Raw genomic sequence first — 9,360 nt, 5'->3', positions numbered from 1 at the left:
CTTCTCTTAAAAAAATCCAAACATGGTAAATTAAATTATTCTCCCTCCTTCCCCTTTACTCCCCTCTACTTTCCCTTAATCCAAACAGAGCATACAAGTATAAGTTTTTGTGGGATGAGAGGCCAAGGGTGGGGGTTGAAGTCTCTAAAAAGGAGCTTTACACACATATACACTTAGATTAGGTTAGAGAAAGATTTCTATCTCATATAAAAAAATGGTAAAAAATTTCAATCAATTATACTTGAGAGTGACTAATGGAGGAGATCATGTGATTGCTTTCTTAAAGGGCTCCTATAAAATTGGTGGTTGACAAACAAGAAGTTGGTATCATGGGAGTGATTGTTTGGAGGATATTGTATGATTCTTTCCTTAAACGATCCCAATATTATAGATAGTAGTTAGTCAGACATGTGCTAGATAGGTGCAATAATGCAATATTAAACGATCCTAACTTGTCTAGTGCATCACAAGCTTAATCCATTTCATACTAGTTCTGAGTTAAATACAATATTTTTTTCCATTTATGAAGCATCATAAGAAAAAAGAAGAATTTCATTGACCTATTAAAGAACGATGAAGGGCAATTGATATCAGATAGGAAATCCATTACTGAATGTTTCATTAATCATTTCACTGTTTTGTTCTCTCCTTCAAATGCTATCACCACTAGCATACAAGAACTTAAAACACCTCATCCCTGAATGCATAATAGATAAGGATAATTAAATGCAATCGTTTGTCTAACGACAAGGCGGAAAATGTTTTCAGCTTTGGTTCAAGTTTTCATCTAAGGTTCAAGTTTTCATCTAAGTACTAAAAATTCTTAAGAGGCTTTCAAAGATATCAATCATTCCATCATTGCATGTTAGTTTTCAGCTTTGGTTCAAGTTTTCATCTAAGCACTAAAAATTCTTAAGAGGCTTTCAAAGATATCAATCATTCCATCATTGCTCTCTCTCTCTCTCTCAAGGTTGGAGGTAAAAAAGAAAGGATATAAAAGAAATGAGAGAAATTAGGTTTTGGAGTAGTTTAGTAAAAAGAGAAAAGTGGAAGGATTTTTAGTAGGGCCCATAGATTTCTCCCTTGACCCACTGAAAATAAGCTTATTTTTTTTTTTTATAGAGAAAGTTTCAATCTATGACATTCGCTCTTGATAATAGCTTTTTATTATACCAATCAGTTTTTGGTATAGGTGGAGATTGAACCCTAAATCTTTTATTCAATCATTAGAGACTTTACCAGTTGAGCTAACTGGAACCTACAAGATAAGCCTCTTCAAAATAGAGAGAAAACACGGGGAAAACTTAGCTGTTAGTTCATCCAATTACTTTTACAAAATTAACCCCCCTTCTTTAACATAGTTATATTAAATGCCTTTGTCAATCTTTGTCTTTTTTATTTTTTATTTTTTTTATTTGTTTTTGTCTTCTATCTCTGTGTAACGTGCTGCCTCTTTTTCTTTTTTTAAGTAGGCACCTCTTTTTTTTTTGGATTCTTTGCTTTTATTTTATTTTTAATTGGTCATGATTTTTGCTTTAATAAACTTGGTGGGATTTATTTTTGATTGATTTTTTGTTTATTTTTTTTAATTGGACACAATTTTAATAAGGGCATATGAAACAATTTACACCAAGTTCATTTTCCATCCTCTAATTTTTTTTCTTAGCCAAACAAATGAGTTTTCTATCTCTCAATTTTTCCATTCAACAAACCAAACACATATGAGAGAAAACTAAATTTTTTTCATCCTCATACTTTTCTATCTTTTCTTCATTTTTTATCCTCCCATTTTTCCACCCTTCCAACCAAACAGACCCTTAAAATCTACTTGTGTTACCACTATTACAGATATATCAGCCCATATAATCAAGGCCCAAGCCTAGTTATGCTTGGTGTGCAAGCAGATGTATACTTGTAGTGCAAGTTTATTAACTATAGTTAATGTAGAGTTAAGCCCCTTATAATTTATTGTTTTGAACAAAAGTTAGGTACAGTATCTTAGGTGCTGTTCCTTAGGTTCCTCTCTTAAGATTCATCCATGTGGCTACTTAACTAAAAAAATACACTTCTATCCCATGAGAAAAAATCGACATGGCGGAATCGTAAAATGTAAACTTAAGGAACAGCACCTAAGTACTGTACCTAAATTTTGCCCTATTGTTTTTATTGTAACATAGGGATTTTCCTTAAAATAAGGACATAAGAAATTATCCAATTCAATCTTAAGTATATGTCTTGGCTTGCACACCAAGCATGACTGGACTTGGACCTTGATTACTGGGGCTGATATATCTCTGACATCCACAATACATAGCTTCAAATCAATCATCCTATACAACATGGCTAAGAGCATTCACAATTGACCTTGCAAATGGCATATGTAAGCAAATTTTAGCATTAAAGTACTAAAAGGCCCTAACATTTGGCCTTGTATTGGTTTGGTATCCTAAAAAAATTTAGAATTGTGTTACTGTACCATCACAAATTTGTGATGGTACTGTAGCACAATCGTAAAAGGAAATAATATTTTTTTATTCATTTCTCTCTCCTCCCACTCTTTGTCTCACGTCTCAATATTTGTCTCTCTCTCTCTCTCTCTCTCTCTCTCTCCGTGTCTCATTTCTGGCTTTTATTTATGTTTTGAAATATGTTATTTTATTGTGTAGATATATTATTTTAATGTATTATATTGTAAAATAAAAATTAGGATGTTAGGTGTATTGTAAAATGGTATGGTATAATTGATAAAATAACTTTTTGAGATGGTAAAATAGAATAAGATAGAATTTCCAGATAGAAATGCTCTTACAAGGTAATTTTAAACTCGTTGCCAATCAATTGAAATATTTACTCCCTAATATTACAATTCCAGTGCAAGCCGCTTTATGACGAATCGAAGCATCAAATTTATTTTTGACATTGATTTGTCGTAATGGATTTTTCAGAGTCTTTTGGCTGAATATTGCTGAATCTCAAGTTTATTTGTGATTGGGCATTGTTCCAAGTTATTTAGGAAATTGAGGAAAGAGAGTGAATTTCGGCAACGGTGTTGCCGAAATTCTAATAAAAGTATGAGAGAGAAAGAGAAAAAGTGGGAGAGAGAAAATTTTGAATTTCAGCAATGGTATTACCGAAATTCCTGCTGCCCGAACATGCTAACCGAGTGGGTGTGAAGTACTCGAAGTGTGTGAGTGCCCAAAGGGAAACCAATTGTGGTAATGGCATTGCCGAAATAGGAAAAAAAAATTGTGGCAATTGTGGCAATGCCATTGCCAAAAATGGGAGGGAAAAAAAAATAGTGTTTGCCGAAATCTGGGGAGAAATTAAAAAAAAAAGTGCTACGTTCACAATATTTTTACAATATTTTCACAACAAATTACAGGTGATTAGTTATTATTAGTTCAAATTTGAATTTAACACTGAGATTACTTTTTAATCCAACAATAACAACTAGTAACAACCTGCTACTTAGAATTTGTTGTAAAAATATTGTAAAAATTGTGTGCACATATCATTTCTCAAAAAAAAAAAAAAATGCGGAATGGATTTGTGGCAATGACATTGCCGAAATAGGTGGGAAAAAAATTTGTACAATTGTGGTAATGCCATTGCCGAAAATGGGGGGAAAAAATTCAATGGCATTGCCACATAGTAAAAAGACTATGGCAGTGAAGAAAATGAATGCTGCCCTGCCCCAAAAACTCCCTTTCTTAAGGTTGAGCAGGAGAAAGAATCTCCACCTATTATTCCTCTGTACTTTGTGTGGTAGGCATTTCTAACCGAGCCAGCTAGCAAGCAAATCTCGGCAATCAAGAAAAACAACCTGAGAGGAAAAGTTCATAAGATAAACTCATCAATGTAATACAGTGCAATTGTGGTAATGCCATTGAATTTTTTCCTCCTATTTTCGGCAATGACATTGCCATAATTGCACAAATTTTCTTTCTCCCACTTTTTCTCTTTCTCTACCGTTGCCGAAATTCACTTTCTTTCCTCATTTTCCTAAATAACTTGGAACAGTGCCCATAACACAAATAAACTTAAGATTCAGCAATATTCAGCCAAAAAACTTGGATTTTTCATGGCAGCGGTTTGAAAATTTTCTAATATTATTCATGTTATTACTGTAGATGATTCACAGGGTATCATTATTTGGGCTGAAACGGAATCTACTCTCCTTGTTATTAATGGCATGTTTGGATGTTTAAAAAAGGAGGAGAGAGTAGAGGAGGGGAGAGTAATGCAATTACCTTATTTGGAAGTTTTTTAAAGGATGAGGGGAGGGTTGGAGGAGTTTGGAGGGTTTGGAGGAGTTTGGAGGGGTTTGGACTCCCTCTAGCCCCCCAATTTTAATTCCCCCAAATTGGAGAGATTTGGAGGGGAGTAGAGTACATAAACTATTGATCAAGTAAATTACCTAATTTACCCTTATTATATTAACAAAATTACACAAGAGAAATGACTAATTAATCCATTCCCCCTTACTAATTTTAAAAACATCCAAATAAGGTGGAGGTGAATCATTCTCCTCTACTCTCCTCCTCACTACTCCCCTTCCCTCTACTCCCCTCTACTCTCCTCCCTCTCTAAACTTCCAAACAAGCCATAAACCTACCATTGACATAGGTCTGAATTATGTACTTTTTGAAGTATATATATACAGAAGACACTAATTATTTGCCTCTAGCCATTGCAAGATTCATAATCTTGTAAAAGATAATAGCAATATTCTATCTTCGCTTGAACACTCCCAAAAAGTCTTTTTTTTTTTTTTTTTGAGAAAAAGATCATCCAAAATATTATCAAGATATTGGTAAATCAGGCAAAGACATTATTTGGGCATGATGGAATAGACACCATCCAAACAAACAATAGAAAATAAATTCTTGCTTTCTAGGTTAAGACATGAGCAACTGCACAAACTTACCTAACAAAATAAGAGAAAGAAAAACTCAGGTAGCTGGCAAAAGACAACTTGGCAACTTGCCGATTCATAATAATCTTGGCAATTTATTATTAGAATAGCATTTGAACTTTAGATTAAGAGTTTATAATATATTACACCATACAAATAGTAGTAGGTGCTTGGAGTGCAAATACAAAGAATAAGAAGTTTTATAATATATTGTACCATAGAAATAGTAGAGTAGGCANCTTTCTAGGTTAAGACATGAGCAACTGCACAAACTTACCTAACAAAATAAGAGAAAGAAAAACTCAGGTAGCTGGCAAAAGACAACTTGGCAACTTGCCGATTCATAATAATCTTGGCAATTTATTATTAGAATAGCATTTGAACTTTAGATTAAGAGTTTATAATATATTACACCATACAAATAGTAGTAGGTGCTTGGAGTGCAAATACAAAGAATAAGAAGTTTTATAATATATTGTACCATAGAAATAGTAGAGTAGGCATCGCATCGGGCATTGCAGAGTCGAAGCAAGAGGTGACATTTAAGTAATAGTTATGGTATGGTATGGGCTAATAAAAGGCTTGGTTCTCAAGGATGATTAATAGAGGGACTGGGAGGGGAGGCCTGGGAACCCTATCAGGCTTAGCCAGAGGAGCATGGGGAAGTGTGGGTGCCCAGGGTGTGCGTGGGCTAGGCCAGATGTAGGAACAGGGCCTCTTTGCAACGTCCCAAAACTCAGCCTCTCAAAAGCAACCCTTTTTCCATTCTCAGCATGCACCGAGTTGGCTTCTTGATCCGTTGAAAGCATTCTACCCTCAGTCGGAAGAGCGACGACAATCACAAAGGTCAGCCATAACAATTTTTGAGTGGTTACCACCATCTTGTTCAATGCGCACGGTTCTATCTCTTAGGCTAGTACTTTTTAAAACACCTGAGTATGAGAGTATTTTGAGATACTCAAAACTTAGCGTTCACAACTTTGAAGGCTCTTAAACAATATGTACATATATATATGTATATATATGTATATATATAGATGATATATATGAGAAGTTATTTTTTATTTTTTATTTTATAATTAGCTTTTAAAAGTTTGTAATTAGTAAGTTTTGAAAAGTTCAATGCGCTAAAAATTTGGAAAGTTACTTGTTTTAAGTTTTGCTAAAAAAAGAAACCTTAAAATTAGAGAATCTAGAAAAATGATAAGTTTGTAACTGTTTAATTTTAGGGTAGTTTCCCGAAATTTTGGTGGTGTAAAAAAAAAAAAAGAAGACTGCTACGTTTGAGGGTGAACAGAACGTGAAAGAATTTGGTTTTTTGACCTTTTCAATTTGAAAAAGGAGAAGAGATACAAATGTAGTGGGAACTGGGAAGTGAGAAGAGACGAGGTTTAAATTTGGGGGTTGGCTCTTATGGATCCAAAATATTAAAAAATAATATTTAAAAAAAATTAGTCTCATCACACACGCTTTGCGCATGGGATGAGGCTTTTTTTTTTAGTAGTCCTATTTTATAGAAAAAAATTGTTTTTATTTTATTTAATTATATATATATATTTATAATTTTTATTTTAAAAATCTAATTTATAAGGGGATAAAACAATTTGAAAATTAACCAGAGAGTAGTCTTATTTTATAGGCAATGTTTTAGTGGAAGTTGTTGGATATTTTTATAAAAAATATTATATTTATTTTAATACTCATTTATGTGTATCAATTATCCCTTAATGTCAAATACATTAATTGCTAAATTTTGAAATTCAAAATTTGAATAGCTTTTGTCAATGATTTTAATAAGGAAATTTATGAACATTAACGTGATATTAATACCATAATTGCCAGCATATTTGGTTTTATTACAAATATACACTTTCCATTCTAAATGTTTTGTATTCAAACATTCTTATTTGAATATGACATAATAACGTCATATATGGAAGATATTTCAGTACTTAAATGTACAGCTATTACTGAATTATTTTATGATATACTAAATTACCATATATATACAAATATTTACTATTTGGTTTAATGGAAAGTGGTCAAACAACTAGCAATTTTTGTAACATATATTTAGAAACTTTGAAAAGGTATTGTAATAATGGGCATTAAATGCATGGCATTGTGATCCTTTCTTTTTGTTCTCAACGTACAAAGTTTGGCTAAGACAACTTTTGATATCCAGTTATATTATATTATATTATATTATATTATATATATATATTTATATAAAGAAAGCTATTGATTATATATATTTATTTCAATAACTTTATGACTATTTAATTGATATCAAACCCTTTTGATTTTTTGGCTAAGGACAAGCAACATGTCTGGCTCTATATATATAGAAAGAAATAAAAGTTTCAGATACACACATTTTATTTTTGAATTACAAAGCTGTAGACTTTTCAAAAAAACAATTGTTTTTACTGTCCTAAATACTTACCATTTATTGCTTCTTATTACTCACAAAAATATTTTATCTTTTACAAAATTTTTTGGGAAAAAAAAGTACTATAGAGAGTTTATATCCTACGAGTAGTGTAGGCTCGCAAGGATAATCGGCAAAGGTGGCTGGGTTGTTGTATCTTGGGGGCAACGTGTAGAAACTATTTGTCTAACTACATTGGATATACTATAAACGACACGATTTGTCTCAAGACAGTGACTTGGTTCACACCTCATTTCTGTCACCTCTTTTGGTAAAATCAAATTGTGTAATTTCCAAAGAAAATTCAAGAATTATCTCTCCTTTATTTCCAACAGAAGTTAGAGTTGCATTTTTACCGGATTATCCTTTAGTTTTGTCTCTACTTAAATATAAGGATGTAGTCTAAAACTTATATCCAAGAGATGAATAGATATATTGCCATACCATGAAAATATAAGTAGTTGCAAAATGAAAAAAACTATTCTATCAAGATTTAAAAAGACTATTTTTTTTTTAATTGGAAACAATTTCATACAAATAATGTTGTTCCTGCATCGTTCAAATATACTTAGAAGCTTTTTAAATTTTTTTTTTTTATTGTCAAAATTGTTCATATATCTCCATTTAGGTTTGTATGTTTGTTGTGTAATTTATGAGTTTGCTGACCACCAAATTCTCTAGGAGTGTGATGAGATTTAGCTCAAAGTAAAATAAAAATGAACATCAATAAACAATAACCTCTTTTATATCTAAAGAAAAATTAAAAAAGGACAAAGTTTGGCTATAAGTTGTAACCAATGATTACAATTTCCACTAAAAAAAATTAATATAGCTATATATTTTGAAAATCTGACTATAGGATTGTGTGTTCTTTATGTTCTTAACATGCATACTAAATTTCATGTCAATCGAATGTTATTTACTATTTGATCTATAAACTTATTTTTTATGCATGATTTTATACTACAAAAACTTGAACTTTTAACATTTAATTAATAACATAACTATTGATCTTTGATCATTTACAAATTTTTCATTCATGGAGAATATAAGAAGAAAATTTAATCCAATGGTGTATTTGTTAAGATTTAAATTCAATAAAATGATATTGAGTGAAGTTGTAGCCATTTACTACAACTAATTTTGTAGAAAAACTTTGTCGAATAAAAAAAAAAAAAAACAAATATTGGCTTCTAGAGACATAAATAAGTTGTAATTTATTAAAAACTTACCCATACCCATATGACATGGATAAAGTTCACGTAAATAATAGATCTTCAAACACACAAAGGAGTATTAATTAATAGTATCTATGTCTCCCTCCTCCATGTGAATGTATTATAATGAAAAATTGATCGATGTCGATCTTTTATGGAAAATTATAGAGTTACAAATTATTTTACAATAATTTTTTCAAACTGTTGATATATACGATGTGTTAGGACATATATGTTCTCACTTATCATGAACATATATCACTTATTTATGTAAATTAGCTAAATCCTTTGACAAAACAAACTCTACTTGTAATTAGGTAGTTCTAGGTGTTTTAAATACTTCAAGAAACAAGGTTTCAAAGTCAAGTGTTGAAGTCATCAAGTCTGTCCAAGAAAAAGCAAGCTGAAGTGCAAATTCATTAAATCTCGACACATGCTCGATAGCTACCTCGACACTTGCTATCTATCGAGATTTATAATTTCAGATTTTTTGATATAATTTTCTTGGGATCCGTGAATATGCTTTTGGGTCTTCTTTTCTTTAAACCCTAAACATATAAAAGGATTGTTTTCAGAGCCGTCAAGTGGTACACAAGTTGAAAAAGCATTGAACAATCTCTGTTCAAGCAAATTGTGATAAAAAACGAAGTTCTTGACCTAGTTCATCTTCTCTGAAGAAGTTGCTGTGTATTTGCACCAAAGGGTTTTATGACCAAGCATCTTCCTGATCTTCATCGTGTAGGATGAACTGAAGAACTTTGCAGCCAACCTCTCCTCCTTAGTTGATGTTTTGAAGT

Source organism: Quercus suber, unplaced genomic scaffold, assembly GCF_002906115.3.
Source record: "Quercus suber isolate HL8 unplaced genomic scaffold, Cork oak 2.0 scaffold_128, whole genome shotgun sequence".
NCBI classification, from domain to species: domain Eukaryota; kingdom Viridiplantae; phylum Streptophyta; class Magnoliopsida; order Fagales; family Fagaceae; genus Quercus; species Quercus suber.
The sequence above is the reverse complement of the archived record's forward strand: the minus strand, read 5'-3'. Positions refer to the sequence as shown.